Source organism: Cupressus sempervirens, chromosome 10 (assembly GCF_028749045.1).
Source record: "Cupressus sempervirens isolate cs-2001-9-10 chromosome 10, ASM2874904v1, whole genome shotgun sequence".
NCBI classification, from domain to species: Eukaryota; Viridiplantae; Streptophyta; class Pinopsida; order Cupressales; family Cupressaceae; genus Cupressus; species Cupressus sempervirens.
Genome location: NC_143127.1, coordinates 482,748,641 through 482,765,845, shown reverse-complemented (window position 1 = coordinate 482,765,845; position 17,205 = coordinate 482,748,641).

Genomic DNA, 17,205 nt, shown 5'->3' with positions numbered 1-17,205 from the left:
TTAACACACATTCGTGTGTTTTGGGGTAGGGTGGTTATTTGAGTATATATCTTATGTTTCTTTTCTCGTCTTGTTTTCTCTTATGTCAACACTCTTCTTAATTTTTATAGATTTGGTTTTGTTGCATTATTATCTTCAACGGTCTAAGGAGGAGTTCATTATATTTTCTTCTAGTATCAATAAATTAAATATCAAATGTCTTACATGAGGAAGCACAAACAACTTTGATAAGTATTACTTTCAACTAGCCAAAAACTATTGTTATTGACACAAAATTTTCTTGTGCATTAACAAGTTATAAGTTTTTTTAATGTTGTGATGTTGCTATCAGGATTCAATTGTGTAGTTTTCGGTCAAAAATCATTGGTCTATGTTTATGAGTAGTGTTTCACAATAACTTCTTTCTCATTAGAATGGATAGAACAATAAATACTCATTGCATCTAGGTTTGCTCACGGAGGTGAAGTGTTGGGCTTTCTCGAGATGTTACCCACCCAAGCACCACTCCAACCCAAATGTTCTTAACCATGGAGTTTTTTAAAGGTTAATGTCATGCTCAAAAATCAAGGCTAAAGTACACAATTTTTTTTTAAAAAGGTAATAACAAGTATCTTATTGAGATTCACTTTGTTTCGAGAATAGTTTAATATTCTCTACTAAACAAGGCCAACCACGTGAAGGTGGAAGCTCATTTGGCCCCACCCCCCTCCCCCTAACATCACTCTACATTCCCCGTTAACATATAACATTCATTCATTCTTTCAACCATTAATAAAATGTAACATTCAATCAATATCACATGATAACATTCATTAACACATTAGATTCATTAACATGCAACATTCATCAATATTCTACATTAACACATAATTCATGAACATTCATTAGCACATAATTAAATTCATTGAGACATAAAATACAGTCATTATCAATTAAGGTATGTAGTGACAATCATTTCTTTTTTTTCTTTCTATTTCTTTTTTCTATGTAAGCTCTAAGAGGAGCATCAATGTCATCATCAATTCCCCCCTCATCAGTTGTTATGTTCTCTGTTCTTGATGATCTCAAATTCCTATGCTATTGCAAAGGGGGGTAATCTGCAATAACAAATAAAAGAGTTAAATTAAAAATAATTTATTATAATTGTTAAAAGTATTTAATTATTTTAAATAACATAACTGTGTCTCTTTACCTGATCTGACCACATCATTTTGTCTGGACTCAACGTCAACACGGTCATGAACATCGACCCCTTGATCCTCTACAGCTGCTATACAAAATGTTACGTTAATCCAAAAACCAATTGCAATTACATATAAAAAATTTAATAGCAAATGTATACCTCCACCACTGGGATGCACATCATGCGAACCTTCGACATCCACAGATTGTGTAGAAGGATTGTCAGGCTGCATTCCAACATCCTACGCATTGTTATCATTGCTTGCTTAAAACAGATATACTCACCTTATATTGGAACTTAACATCAAATAGACTAATTGGTAAAGTATTCAATTTGAAATAAATTTCATTTAGCTTATTTACTTGTGGTTGAGATGCATCAGTATTAGAACCTTCCACACTAATTTCAGCTCGTAGCCATTCAGCCACGACTCTATAGCCTTGTTGGAAGCCAATTCTCTTATCGTCTTCTATGAGGCATCTCTTGAACTCTGAGCCCTGCATTTTTGCATGGTATGGTGAATTTTACTTGCATTGTTTCATCAACGCCAATGGAGGGTAGTTAAAATATCAACAGCAAATCATCTATATCCATCACAATATAATAGGAGAAAAATCGAGCAGTTTTGATGGAACAATCTACTATATAAATGTTGTGTGTTTGTATGCTTTGCTTGTACCAACATATTTTCTCCAAATTCTTAAGTTGGGTAAGAGTTAGTTTAGCTCTTTGGAAATAAAAATGGCTGCAAGTGCTACTGCATTCCCTCATTCTTTCAATCAGTGCCTTTATTCTCAACTATTGGAGGAAAATTCAGTCAAGGGTGAGATTTTAAATAATGTCATATTAGTGAATCACAAGTTTTCTTCATTAATCTAAATTGCAGAGTCTTAACTTCAATTGTTGAATTGTTTATATTGAATATGAAAATCCACTACTGTTATCATATTCTATTGACCTATTTATAATTGATGAGCTAAATAAGGGAGTCCTAGCATTTCCCTTCACATTATATAAAAATTTTGATACAATTTTTCATTTACTAATACTTACAACTCTTGCTTGAAGTTTCGAAAAACCACCAGAGCCGAGCTTGTGTGTCCCATGCTTTTCTAGTCTTGCCTTTGTCGCCTTTGATGTGTTAGGCAATCTATGAAAAGTTTGAAATATGTTAGATAGTATAAATATGGAGGTTATTTAGTACATAATTAGATTCTCAATAGTATCACATACCTTGCTGTACTCTCCACTAGTGTAATATTATTTTTCTTGTCAGCTTTATACTTTCCATCCAAAATCAGAGCCTGCCACTCAGCCTCAGGAACATAGGGCAGACGCTCGTACCTGGGGTTATCCCGTAAATTTTTTCTGTACTGGTCCCTAATATACTTCAAACATAAACCAGATTTTTCAGGGAGCTTGTTTCTCTCAAATGCACAAGGTCCAAAGAGTTGGGTCATGCTCTCTATAAGATCATCCTTCAATGGTTTGCGTTGGTGATTCCACCTTTTAAGTAAAAAAAAACATGTTAGACGCATAAATGAAGTGAAGCTACCTTTAATATAGTTCAAGAAATGGACGAAAAGGAAAAATATTATAGCAATGATATGAAATCAAAATAGTCGTTTGGGGTTTTAGTTAGGATACGATGTTCCACCAGGTACGCATGGTGGGCCCAAATATTCGCAAACACTCATCACCAAGTTTTCTCCAGAAAAGATCATTCCCTACAAAACAATCATGGGATCATTAGTCAATGAAGAGTGATCAAAAACTAAATTACTATTATATCACTATAGAATAATAATAACTTTAAAGTACCTGGAACTTTGGCTACTTTAAATGGAATGCCTTCATCGTCGCTGACGGTCAATGTGACATCCTTCACCGTTCCCGTACTAGGAACATAGGAACATCCAGGAAATGATGTTGCAGGTCCTATTGCAAAAAGTTTCATAAGTTTCATAAGTCTTTTTCAGGATCGAAGTATAAAAGAACAAATGATAATTGATGTTATAAAGTTGTAAAAAAGAAATTGTTTGTTGCTATCATAAGAGAGAAAAAGAGGGATTTGTGTACCAGCAGATGGTGCAACAGTTGATGCATGTAAGCTATGTGTTGCTGACTCAGAAATCGAAAAGAGATTTGTGGTTGTCCTGGATGGAGGTGGCGTCATCGTAGGATTCAATTGATGTGAAGCTGAAGAATAAAATTGTTAGAGCATGCATAAATATAGAACGCGTGGACTAGCATGGACAAGATTGTTAGAGCATTAAAAAAAAGGATTGTTCGAGCATGTATTGTCAATGATTATGATCATTCCTATATATATTCAGTGGAAAACAGAAGTGGGGAATGGAACATGCGATCTACCTGAACCACCTGCAACACCCTCATCATGGGAACGGGGCTCGAAATCAAGCAAAAAACTCTGTAAAGACAACGCATCCATATTTTAATTAATGCCATAAAAGAGCATAACATAAAAACCATTATTGAACTCTTGTTATAATTAAAAATTTCATTAATACTTACTTTTAAGGACTCAGAGGTGTGCAACAATTCAGATGCCCTATCTTTTATTTGTTGAGTCATAGGCTTTATGGTTGCCAAACGTAGAATTTCTTTGCTAATTTTCTTTAAATTAATTTTAATCGAACCGATCGGGTCATCAGTCTCTGCTAAATTGATATAGAAAGGGTCCTCCTCAGGGAGGGCCTACTGAGGGACTGCAGGTTCCTTTCCCTCCCTCCGACCACTAGCCCTCTGTGACAACAATAGTATTAGTATTATCAGAATTACTCCAAAACAATAAAGAAAACAACATTAAAAAAATAACATTTTGATTCTATCTAGTTTACACAATTACAAATGAGTTTTACCTGCTCATGTGTAGATGAGCCGAGAGCATCGTCAACATCCCCTCTAGGCGGTTGCTCCATATTGTGCCCCTGTGTCAAAGATGAAGTATAAAAATGTTAGCCAAAAATTTATTGACTAAATGGTATGTTGGAGTCATTGATTAGAAGTTGGTTTAATAGTATGTACCACCCCCATGATAGTAGCCTCGTTTGTATCTATGCAATTCAAATTGTAATCAATAAGAAGCTCTTCCCCTGCACGTATTGATTTTATTGCACAGATGAATACATGATTTCCCTCGCGTGCCTCAAATATGCAATTGGGTTGGATTTCAAGTATTGCATGGAATTGAAATTGTCTTTGTCGTATTGGTCTAGACACGTCATACATAGTGACACCATTCCATAACTCCACCAACTCGTTGATAAGAGGCTCAATATATACATTCATATCTTTTACTTGATATTTACCTACTTGAATGAACAGTAACATTACATAGTTATTGTGACCGTTTTACTGCAAGATTTGTAAGTACGTGCAAATTAATAACTATCAAATGATAAGATACCTGGAACAATCATTGCCAACATAATGTGCTCCCTCTTTATTGACATCCATGGAGGAATGTTATTGTTGATAACAAAAACAGGCCACACTGAGTAAACAGATCTCATCTCTCCAAATGGATTGACACCGTCCACTGCCAATGAAAGCCTGAGATTATGAGGTTCTTCTTTGAAGTGTTGCCACTTTTCCTCTATGTGCATAAATGCTAAACCATTCGTAGGGATTTGAATAATGTCATCTCAACTTCTATTGCGTGCATGATAATCCATCAATTGAGCCAAGCTACTACACCTGAATAATTGTCGCATCCGTGGAATAATGGGGATGTAACGAAGAACCTTTTGAGGCACCTTTTTCGTTAGTCGATCTGTTCGATATCTACTCGTATGACATACAGGGCATTGTGTTGCAAATTCATGTTCTTTATAATATATAATATGATCATTGGGACAAGCATGTATTGATTCATACTCCATTCCAATATCTTTCATAACAGTAGTTAATTCTCGATATGAGCAAGGTAGAATATTTGATGATGGTAACAGAAACTCGCCTATCAATCTACAACAAAAAATATAAGTTGTTAATATAAACAATATTAGTGGTACATTATTCACCCTTTGTTAACTATAAAGACATATATGACATACCTTAACATACGTGACATTGTTATGTTGGATAAACCATTCAGAACCTTCAAGTTCAACAACAACAATACAACAGAGAGAAGAGTTGTTTGGGAGTCTTTGTATAGGGGCTCATATGCCTTCTGAAGTAGAGGTACATCGAGGCTATCATCATCATCATGATCAGATACACTTGGACTAGATGTGTCATGGATAAATGTATTTATACCATCCTCTTCAATTGTGTTATCTGGCACATGATCGTCATCTTCCATGGGATCATTATCTTCACCTTGGATATTTGCACCTCCATGTTCCTCCACTTCGAAAACCATATTCTTCGGATTGTTGTGGTTCATATCATGTACTTCCCTGGGAAGATCAACCTATATAAAATTGATTAACATAAATAAACCATGATCATCAACTCATCATCAAGTGATTTCATATGTATATAAATTGTTAAAATGATATAATGAACGACTTACCAGTGGATGATAGTCATGCCCCCCTTCAATGTGACCATTCTCCCTACAATGTCTCTTAACTATTTTGATTATCAGTCTTCTACGGTTTAAGCCCTTACAAATATTGCAAGGACAATAACATTTTCCATCACCTTTTCTTTTCAAGTTAGACCACAACCTAGCGATTGTCTCCCTATTTTGTTCTTCACTTATATTATCTGACATGATCGTTCTTTGCAGGAAGCAAAAATTGGGCTATGAAAACTTCGGTCTACAACTTTCACAAACTAAGAAAAACTGTCGAAAGTACACAAATCTTCTTAGACCTAGCTAAATACTTTAATATTTTAAAAATACTTTCTTTGACTTTATTCCTAAGATTATTTGTAAAACTTTGACCAATCGCCTGAAGGTCTTATTTCAAGAGACCTTACAACATTAAGCCATTAAAAGAAATTTCAAAACATATAAGCTAAAAGTCTAGTTAAAACATGCATTAGAATTAAAAAAAAACAATTTTCACACCTGAGCGTGCGGCTATAACTCGTGCAATGGCCTTCTTGCTTAGCTGTAGAAGCTCTCCAGCAATCAAATTATACAAACTAAAAGGCCTAACAAAAATTTGAAAACATATAAGCTACAAGTCTAGTTAAAATATACATTAGATTAGATTCAACAATAGCAAGCAATGTTATTCAGAATTAGATTCAACAAACCTTAGCAGTGTAAATAGCCATCTCCTCTAAACTGGACTCTAGACATGAGGGGGCATTCACATACTCTTCCCCTAAAGGTATCCTGAAGAACAAAAGCCACTATTCTTGAGTTTGTGAATTGCACCTTGAGATGAATGAAGCTTAAAGAGAATGAAAATTGTTTTCATACATTTAAATCAGGATGTAATATTTATTCATAAGTATATATCTTGCAAGCACTTAAAATTGTTGTTATATGTGTTGCGGGAAAAGAAGAAGTTTATACTTATGTGTATAGACGCACTTCCTATATGCGATCCAAAGCTTGAATGTTATCAAGTGTGTCCAATGATGGGGAGAGACCTCTATGCAAGCAGAAGATCTGCAATGAAACAAAAGAAAATAAAATTTTCTTATAGTAAGAACAAGTTTATTGTGCTGCACAGGGTACCAACAAAATAGTGTATAATATCTTTTTCTTTACCTGGCTTTCAATTCAGCATGAGAGCCTTTAATAGAAAAGTCAAGTTGATAACATATTTAACAAGAGCTGCAGGGCAACATAGTGCCTGCGTAAGTCCAAGAAAATGTGTGAGGATTCACATAGATTTGCGTAAGTCCAAGAAGATGTGTGAGCATTGACATAGATTTTGTGAACATTTTCTATGTAATGAAGATTTTACTGCAAATGGAATGAACCTAGGGGTCGATTGGTAAACTAATTATTTGTATCAAATGGTGTAAAATTGAAACTAAAACCATTTCAACTGGCGACGCCACTCATGGACTGTTCCTCCATATGTTATAATACTTGCATCATATATCACAAATATGAAATAGAATATGTAGCACACTGAAATAAAGCATTAAAAGATAGTGTCTAAATGTAATTAAATATATGGAACTGGTTATAAGAATTTGTACAAATCAATTAGAATGGGTTGAAATCAGTGTATCTTACTTCAACATTTAATGTAACACAGCCAAATCCAAAAGAAATCTCGTAGACAAACTACCTGAGATTTATAAACTTTATCTTCCAATATCCAATGGCTCCTTATAGGCGTTAATACAAAGAAGCCAACTATCAAAAACTGTGGCAGTGATAAAAATTTTGAAAAATAAAATTGTATTAGGTATAAATAAAAAACAGTGAAGAATGGTGTAGACTTGTAGCCAGAAGATAACACAGTGAAAATTGATGAGCTCTTTGTTATCACCCACCTCAAAGAAATGTGCATATCAACTCCAAGTGTCAAATGTTAGCTGTAAGTGTAACAATGCAAGTTTTCATCTGTGTAACTTGTTTTTTTGCTACAGTCAATGCTGATACATCCTGCTTTAACATAAATAGATTAGTCACCAAACAAATTATCAAGAGACCCTATGGTCATCGTCATGATTATTTGCTAAGCCAATTTCAACATCAAAGCCTCTAATATGAATATAGAGGATCATAACTAGATCCCATATGATTGTCATAGAGTGAGATCTAAAACATTGTGATTCAAAAAACATATACAATCTCTTCTAGAAACAACATCAAGTAAAATCTTGGATAGCAGAAAAATTGTTATGTATAACAGAAATTTGTTTTTAATTCACCAAATAGAAGGATGTTTACCAACAAATAGTTAATATATTTTGTTGCACTGACAAGTGTGGGCGGGAAATTCTTCGGCTGCTACTCCTAAAGTCGAATATGATGATGTTGAATGCCCTGCCTCATGGAAAGTAAAATCCCATTGTGCATGTATCCAAAGGTACCATTGGAATACATCTAATGATGTTATGAGATCTTATCTCTTTGTATTGGGTACCATCTTTGAAATACTTGATCTCTTCTCATTCCTCAGCTGATCGAGACTGCAGCCATAGTACAAATAAGTAACCAACTATTTCTGAGTTTGATTCTGCTCTAAAGGAAAATGCCAGAACCACTTCTTTTTCTATTACTAAGTTTTTCTGCATGTAATCACTAGTTTGCCAAGTTGTTTGAAGTTTGAACCATGCTCCATATATGCCAAAGTAAAATAATCAAGTAGGAAGCATGTGAGCGAGAGATAATTATGTAGAACCTAGATGTAGAATATAATTATGTGCATTCTCTTGCATTGATGTTTTCTTGTATCGTACATATTATTATTTTGAATTGTAATACTGATAGCATGTTCACCGTGTCTTTTCTTTGAATTTTAATATTTATTTTCATGTTTCATTTTCCGCTTCTTCTCATAGTACGTTTGAGTTGTACTTGTTTACTTAGCAAGTTTTTAGGGTACTCGCTATTTTTAAAGTGATAAAATGTTAAGAAAGATTATGTTTAAGTTTTAGTTTGTTGGATAGCCATTACCATCTTAATTACCCTTTCTCACTACTCTTATTAATTGTTCTCTTCTTAGAGTGATAGAGCATGAATAATCATTTTGCAAGTGTCATACCCTCAACTATGGGACAAATTTCTACAAAATTTCCATGTACCACTACCACTTTAAATTTATCCTATTTTTAGAAATTGTTTGCTAGAAAAAGGTGTTTAGTATACTTGAATTTAGACATACCTAGTAATGGAGACCAATGAATGACTGGAGACATACCTTAGCTTGCACACTATCTTCTTGCAATGGAGTGCCTAGTGCTTTCTTTGAAATCAACTCACTGCATTACAAATTGGAAGAGCTAGAAAAGTTTGAGATTCTTCATGCAGGCTGCACAAATTCATATTCTCACTACTAAATGGGAGATCTTAGGTTCAATTCCTAACTAGTCCATAAAAATATAACATAATGAATGTTGTCATGCCACACTTCTAGGTATATAAACAACTCAATGGTCCTTCTATTGCACAATTTGAATGTTACGTGATGTTAATACAAGAATAGATTAGAGCACTATATGGTTTTCATAAATGCAACTTTTGGTATTAATTTTTTAGCTAAGCTATCTATTGTAAAATAAAAAATTCAAGAGGAAGCTATATCCACATCAAGAGAAAGCTATTAAAAAACTATACTAAATAGTAGAAGCATATCTTTATACAATAATTACACTAAATTTGAATAGGTTAATAGTTGTTTAGTACATATAAGAAATATAAAATGCTTAATACATGTGGCAAAAGAAAAAATGCAGTTAATGCCTCTTAGCCATTTAGAATTGTGAAGTTTACAATTATTGAAAGGCATGTATTGAAGGAGGAATGCCAATTTTCTTACATAGAATAAATAATGGTAAGGTTCCAAAATGGAGAGGAAACTGAGGTTTGTGCTTCAACTCAAAGGAAGGGGGCCTAGATGATTAAGGTATAAGTCCATCATGAGTTAAATCTAGCTTTTATGGACAATATCATACCTGACCTAGAATATAAAAATCATACTAAAATCCATACAAAAATCTAAAAAATGGTTCTTTGTGATATATAAAATCTTGACATATTCTGCTTCAATATCACCAGTCTAATGGAGTTGTACCACTACCGATCTCCTTGTTACAATACCTGCATTCTATAAAATAAATCTGTATGGAAGAGTATGCTATTAGGATGCTGTCTTTTCACTTGATTTACATTCAATTTGATGCCTATTGAAAGGATTTGTTGTGTATAATAAATATCTCTTTCTATGAATGTGAATCGGTTTTCTGTCACTTTCTTCAATTTTTGCTGAGAATGAGTCGTTCTCTTACTCTTTGCTTGGTCTATTCGTTGTGTTAAATTCTATTTTTGTGGGAAATTACAGTGAAAAATCTCATTCCTAGAAGGGCTTCTCTTCCTGTTCCAACAACCCCATTATTACCTTGCCGATCCAATTCTGGTCCGAGGTACATATTTCGATGCAGATCTCGGGATCGAGTAGATTCAGATGCAGTAGATCTAGTTGCAAATCCAAATACAGAGTCAAAGGAAGTGTTGGTGGAGGGAGCAGGTCCAGTCGTAGAGCCAACATCCATGGAGGGCTCTTGTCCCAACCCCCACCCGTGAACCAACTCCCACCCCACCCCTTCTTAGAAGAGTAGGGCAACCCCGAAACTACCTTGAGAAATGGAGGTGAAGGTAAAGGCCTTCTGCAGCAACAAGATTCTCCTTCTCAACAAGATATCAATAAATGTTTAGAAATATTTAAGCATATATGTAGGAGACGGTTATAGTTAGTAGTAATATTAAGGATTTCAGGAGACCTGAATAAGCCCTGATTTGAAGATAACTTGATAGAATGTCCATAGTTGTGTCGTTGAACCAGACAAAATCTTGTTATTAGTGATTCTTGTAAGGTGTTAGCTAATATAAATATCTATTTCAAATACAAAAATCTTGTTATTAGTGTACCTTCGACACTTCCAATGTTATGCGAAAGGCTATCCTACAATGCGCGCGCCTTTCCTTTCAGAAGAACCCTGTGTCGCGCAATTTCATTCAAATGAGGGTTTTGGCTTTTTTTTTTCTCTTACATATCACTGGCGTCATAATTGAACCGACATCGGGCTAAAATTGAAAAAATAAAGCCAAAACCACATTACCTTTTCTTGCTGTCGCAAATTAACGTCGCAAATTGACCCCTAATGTATTAGTGTTTGTACCCTACATTTGAGTTAGCATGATTTGGAGAGGCTCTTATTGTGTGTTCCATAGATGGTTGTGAAATCAATGTTGAAAAACTAGATTTCAACTTCATACTACACTTAGAGTTGGTAGGATGTGTTTCTGCCATGTAATTGACAATATCTTCTACACCTACTTCTCTACTATTCTTTTCCACACAAAATACAAGAAAATTTTTAATAGAGTCATTTCAATAAAAAAAGTGAAATAAATGTCATAATGTAAAATGAACCAAAAAGACAAAATTTTAGCCTATAATCCACCTCGGCCAAATGTATATTGAGCACTTACATTATTTCTTTCTCTCTTTCCTTTGTTACTCTTTATCAAATATTCTTTAGAATGCATAATTTCTTTCAATTCCTCCCATTGGTTGAGAGTTAAGGTGTTGTCAGAACTCTCTTTTCCCTCCATAATTATTTTTTTGCAATTGCATCTAAAATTATTCAGTAGAAGTCTCATCTTGTTCTTGTAATAATTTCTAGAGATTTATCCACCAATAGTCTTAGATATATTTTCCATTTTTTGTATAACAAATTCTACACATTATGGATCTTGCTTTGTAAAATTTGATTTTCAAATATCCAAATGGGCCTGACATCTTACACCCAATTCAAAGGCCCACCTTGCGGCATTTTTCCCAATGGGCTCACCACTTTTTGATACCTCGACTAAGAATGACTTCTTCCCTATTTTCCTTTCTTTTTCCTCTCTTTGTGTAGATCTATACAAATCTTGACTCAATTTCTTTCTTTTAACAAAAGAAAGTAGATCTTTTGCTAAACCACTACCAAAAGGTGCACTTTGAGGCACATCATATACAAATGGACTCTCTTCATGATTTTCATTAAGATGCACATCGTCATGTGCTATATCAGGTTGTGCATCATTACAACTACCTTTTTCACCAACTACATCTGTTAGATCATAAAAGCATTGGCTTTTACAAATTGGCAACACTTTATCTTTTTTTGTTACTTTTCTTTTCTCTTCATTTTTTTTGCACTCTTTTTCTTTCCTACAAAACCAAAAAAAACCATTTTGTGTCTTATATACATAAAGATATTTCTTGAAAAATTTCATTAGTTAGTATTAAACAAATAATATACTTCTTAGTTGATTTACAACTTGCCTATTTGCAAAACCAAGACACAATAAACATTCATTATTTTTGGCCACATGTTCGTCATGAAAGAGCTCATAATATGTTAGTGGAATATCAGCATTTTGATCACTATCATCTAATTTGCACCTTACATTATTTCTCTTCATTTTTTGATATCCGAAAAAGTAATAATGTATAAATTAGTAACTTGGTACAACTATAATTAACCATAATAGAAATTACATAATATAATTCCATGCAATATTTTAGTATATAAAACTTTATTTGCGAGGAAACAAAATGAACCATAGAATTCAAGATATGTAACAAACTAATAGGTCTTATCAATATCTAGTTTCCAAGGTCTATTAGGCCTTGATGAAGTGATAAACTAAATTCTCATTTACAAGAGACACATACATAGATATTAAGTAGATAACATGTTGGTATGATATACTACATTGTTGTCCCCTAGACACAGACTGAAAGGAATTGATATTTCTTTGTATCATTAGAGAGTCAACAATGATCAACACCTAGTCTCCATTCCTAACAAAAATAGTCTTTCCAATTTTTGCTTCAAGATAAATTCTTCCCTCAATAGAAAGCTACAATCCCCACATTCCAATATAATATAAGCTCACAAAAGGGAGTTACTAAGCTACCTTGTAGTAGTTATTCTAGAAATGAAGAGAAAGCAACTTCTAGTAGAGAAGGTCAGAGGAGCCAAGTGAGTGATGTGATTATGAAAAGGGAGAAGTTATCCATGAAAGGATTTTTTTTTTTGTTGAAAGAAGGCATGTTGTGGATAAAAGGTCCTCTAGAAATATGTCTCAAAAAACATGTTGGATGGAGAGGCCACAAGATAGGGTCATGGAAAGATAAAAAAAATCAAAGGAGCATTAATGGCTAAACATGTAAGAACATTATGGGAGAATAGAAAGTATAGGGAGAATTTGAAGAGGTTTCCTTAGCACAATGAAATAGATGATTAATCAAAGGATCAAGTAAAGAGGCTAAGAGGTGGTCCATTAGAAGACTTGAATTCAATATTCTATGCTAATCAGTTGGGTACCCATTGGTTTGGAAATAGAAAAAAACATTCAGGTTATGGTTATGTGAGTCTCTTCAAGTATATTAAATTTATCATGAAACTAAACTATGACAAAGATTGCAAGGATATATATACAATGTGTATAAATACAAAGACATATAGGATATAGGCTAGCAAAAAAAAGGTACATATACAATACACAAATTTTCTCTTACATGACAACCATTACCAGAGATAAATCTGTCAAAAAAACACAAATGGTGTTTGCCAACATCCTTTTTGCGTGTGCAATAATTAACATCCATTAAATCCCAGGAGAATGGGGATTTTAGTATGATATATTAATAGTTGGGAATGCTTTGGTAAATATGTAGAAAAAATGTAGAAGCATATACAAGGCATGTAAACTATTTGATAGATTGCTAATACAAATGGCATAAGCATTTCCCAACCTTTGTTAGCCTCTTACCAACATGTGCTAGAGTGGGGGATGTAGAGAAAGGTATGGACATCCATTAATGGATAGACAAAAGTGAATTGCTACCAAATGTTGTAATTATGAATACCCTAATATATATGCATGAAAAATGTCAAAGCATGCATGAGATCTGAATTGTTTGACAAAATTTATGAAATAAATGTATCAAAGTACTCTTTAAGAAAGATATGGTTCCTATTCACACAAAACTAGAAATGAAGATTATGTTTCTAACCTATTTGTGACCCATCATATTTTCATGCCTTTGTAGGATGTAGGATATGAAATCATTGTGATGTATTCAAACCTTGGGATTTCTCTATAGATTATAAGAGTAGTAGTAGGCTATAGTTTGAATTGCTAACAATAGAGGATGCCTTGAATACTATTAAATTAGAAAGGTTCAATAGTATAATTGTATAGTTTGGTGGATTAAATCCATTGAAACTTTATTTTTTTGAGTGATTAGAGGTTAGTTGGGTGTGTGTGTGTGTTTAATAAGTTCCAAGAGTCCTTGGAGTGCAACTAATCCAAATGTAAGAGCCAAGTTGCTCACTAGGTCCTAGGTTGCTAAAAAGTTGCTCAATAAGCCAAAATTTTCTCAATAGGTCAAATATGACTAGGGATGGTTAATTAAGGTCTTTGATTACCTAAATAGGTCCTAGGTATCCAATCTAGGATCCTAGTATGGTCCTAGGTGGACCCATTTGGCCAAAAAGTCCTAAGGAGCAAAAATTGCTCAAAAGTCGCTTGAGCAATTTTTGCAAGAAATTGAAAATGGTAGTTTTGGAGGTGTTAACTACCCATTCTTGGGTATATGAGCATGGAAGATCATAGTTTTAAGGTTTGAAGATTTTACCATCAGATTATGCATGTGTGAGACTACTATATAGACAATTTGTTGGGTTTTTTATCGCTTAATGGTCTAGATCAGTTGTCTATGGATTGGAATAGGAGAAAAAGTTTATGATATTTGTAGTTAAGTCTTTTCTAGTTATTTTTAATATTTAAGTTTTTTTTGAAGCCTTCAAGTTTTCAAGTTACAACATTTTCTTGTTGACTATTTGAGAACTACCTTTACAAGGTTGTTTGTACAAAATTGGGTCTAACCTAATCACCCACAATGGAAAATGCATGAAAAAAAGTGGGGTGATAGGTTAGATAATGTAAATAGTTTTTTGGTTTTGTTTTTCATTTTAATGGTTGGCTTCCAAGCCATGGAGTGATGCCGTAGGCTGATAGCTAGGAATATGTGAGCCTGGATAGTTTGTGGAAATTGGTATATAGCACACCCATGATCTAGTTGGGTCTAACTAATGGTGTTTCTTGAAGCCCTATCAAGCTAATTTGAGTATTAAAGTGGAATGGAGGTTTGGTTTGAGGTTTGAAGAGTTCTAGAGGATTTTTAATGGTGATTGGTTTGGAGGCCTACAAAATAGGCTAGGAACTAGGGCTTAAGATTGAATAGGGTTATGGGTGTTGTGAAATTCTAAAAATTTGGAATCTTGGAGTGCTAGGGGATAGATTTTAGATTCCTAAGGTTTTTCATGGGATTTTTTGGAGGAATTATGGGTATTGGAGATAAATAAGGTTACTAGACTTAGAAGCTAATAGGCCTAATTAGTCCTATGTGAAGGAAGTGAGTCTTCTTTGGTTTTTTTTGTGACCAAAAGTATTGAATAGGGTCAAGAAGGACATGGAGGGTATCTAAAACATTAGTAGACTCCAAGGGAATGAATAAAAAAAATCCTAAGTGAGGGTTAGGGTTTTAGGGGCGAGAAGGTCTAGTAGGACTAGTGCCTAAAGTGGGAGATTGAGTCTACACTAGACCAACTATACCTAGGAGGCAAGTTGGGGGAAGAGTCTTGGAGGCTATGAGTGCTGGAAAGGACAAGTAACAAGAATATTTGGATGATTCAAGATAGAACCTTAACTTGGAACCTTAGACCCTCTGCATTAGAGTGGTATTAGAGCCTACTTTTAGTGTGGTTTATGACAAATAAGGAAGATATCCAAGAAGTTGACAGTATACCACCCAAGACAATGAGAAAGGGTGCCATAGTGGATTTGATCAAGGATTTATTTAAACAAATCCTAAGAGTAAGATGTGAATCACAAAATGGGGAGATGAGAGTGAGAAAGAAGATGAAAGCCTCTCAAGGGAGACATCTAACAGAGGTAAGGATCCTAAAGTGGATCAGGATAAAAAGGTGTTTTTGGATGCCTTTAACTCTCTTAAAAAGGACACTATAGAGCATACCCCTTACTATGGTGGCAGCTTGAATGGGGAGGAATTTCTAGATTGGTTGGAAGCCATAGACAATTAGTTTGACTACAAGGAGGTACAAGAAGAGAAGAGAGTTAGGTATGCTAAGGCTAGGCTCAAGGGATCAGCATTAGTATGGTGGAACATGATATAAGATGATAGGGTAGTAGCAAGGAAGAAGAAGATTTTGTCTTGGGATAGGATGAGGATTAGGTTGAGGGCCCAATTCCTACCCATAGATTATGAGATTCATATATATTAGAAGTTGAATAATTTGAGACAAAGAGACCTTAGTGTGAGTACTTATACTAAGGAATTTAACAAAATAAGCCTAAGGGCAAGAAGACAAGAAGAAGAAGTGGAAAGAGTAGCAAGGTACCTTAATGAGCTAAGACAGGGGATCTAGGATGAGATCATCATGATGGATCTCAACAATATGCATGTGTTTTTAGTTAGCTTTAAGGGCAGAAGAGAAGGAAAGGAGGAGGCATGATTCACAACAAAGAGGTAGAGGTAACAGAGGTAGAGGAAACTTTGGAAGAGGACTAGGACCAAGTAGGCTAGAAGAAATTCAAACCAATGAAAGATATGGAGGTAACCAGAGTAGGAACACTTTTCAAACAGGGGTATATAGAGGAAGATTACCACCTAGGGGTAAGTTTTAGTCATAAGGAAGAGGCAGTACTATTTTTACCGACAGATGTTACAACTGTAACTAAGTGGGCCATACCATGGGCAAATGTCCTAAGAAAGATTCTTCATTATCCATGGGAGAGAGGAGAACATTATTAGTTCAAGAAGATGAACCTCAAAGTGTCAAATCACCTATTTCTAAAGTAGGACCAGTGGTGGATGGTGAAAATTTGATGTTGAGAAGGACCTTTCTGAAAGTACCTAATGTGGTAGAGCCACCTCAGAGGAAAAGCCTGTTCAAAAAAACTTGCAGGTCAAATGGAAAGATTTGCAGAGTTATAGTGGACTTTGGATCCACTGAGAACATAGTATCCATTGAGATGGTGGATAAGTTGAACCTCAAGAGAATACCTCACACTACTTCCTACAAGGTGTCTTGGTTGAACAAGGGCAAACAAATACTAGTGGATGACTAGACATTTGTGGACTTTGAGATAGGGGAATACAAGGACAAGGTGTTATGTGACATAGTACATATGGATGCTTGTCACCTCTTGTTAGGTCATCCATGGTAGTATGATGTGAAGGCTATACATGATGGGGAACAAAATAGTTATGTGATTACCAAGAAAGGTACAAAATTATAGATGGACCCTTTGACTGAGCCAAAGG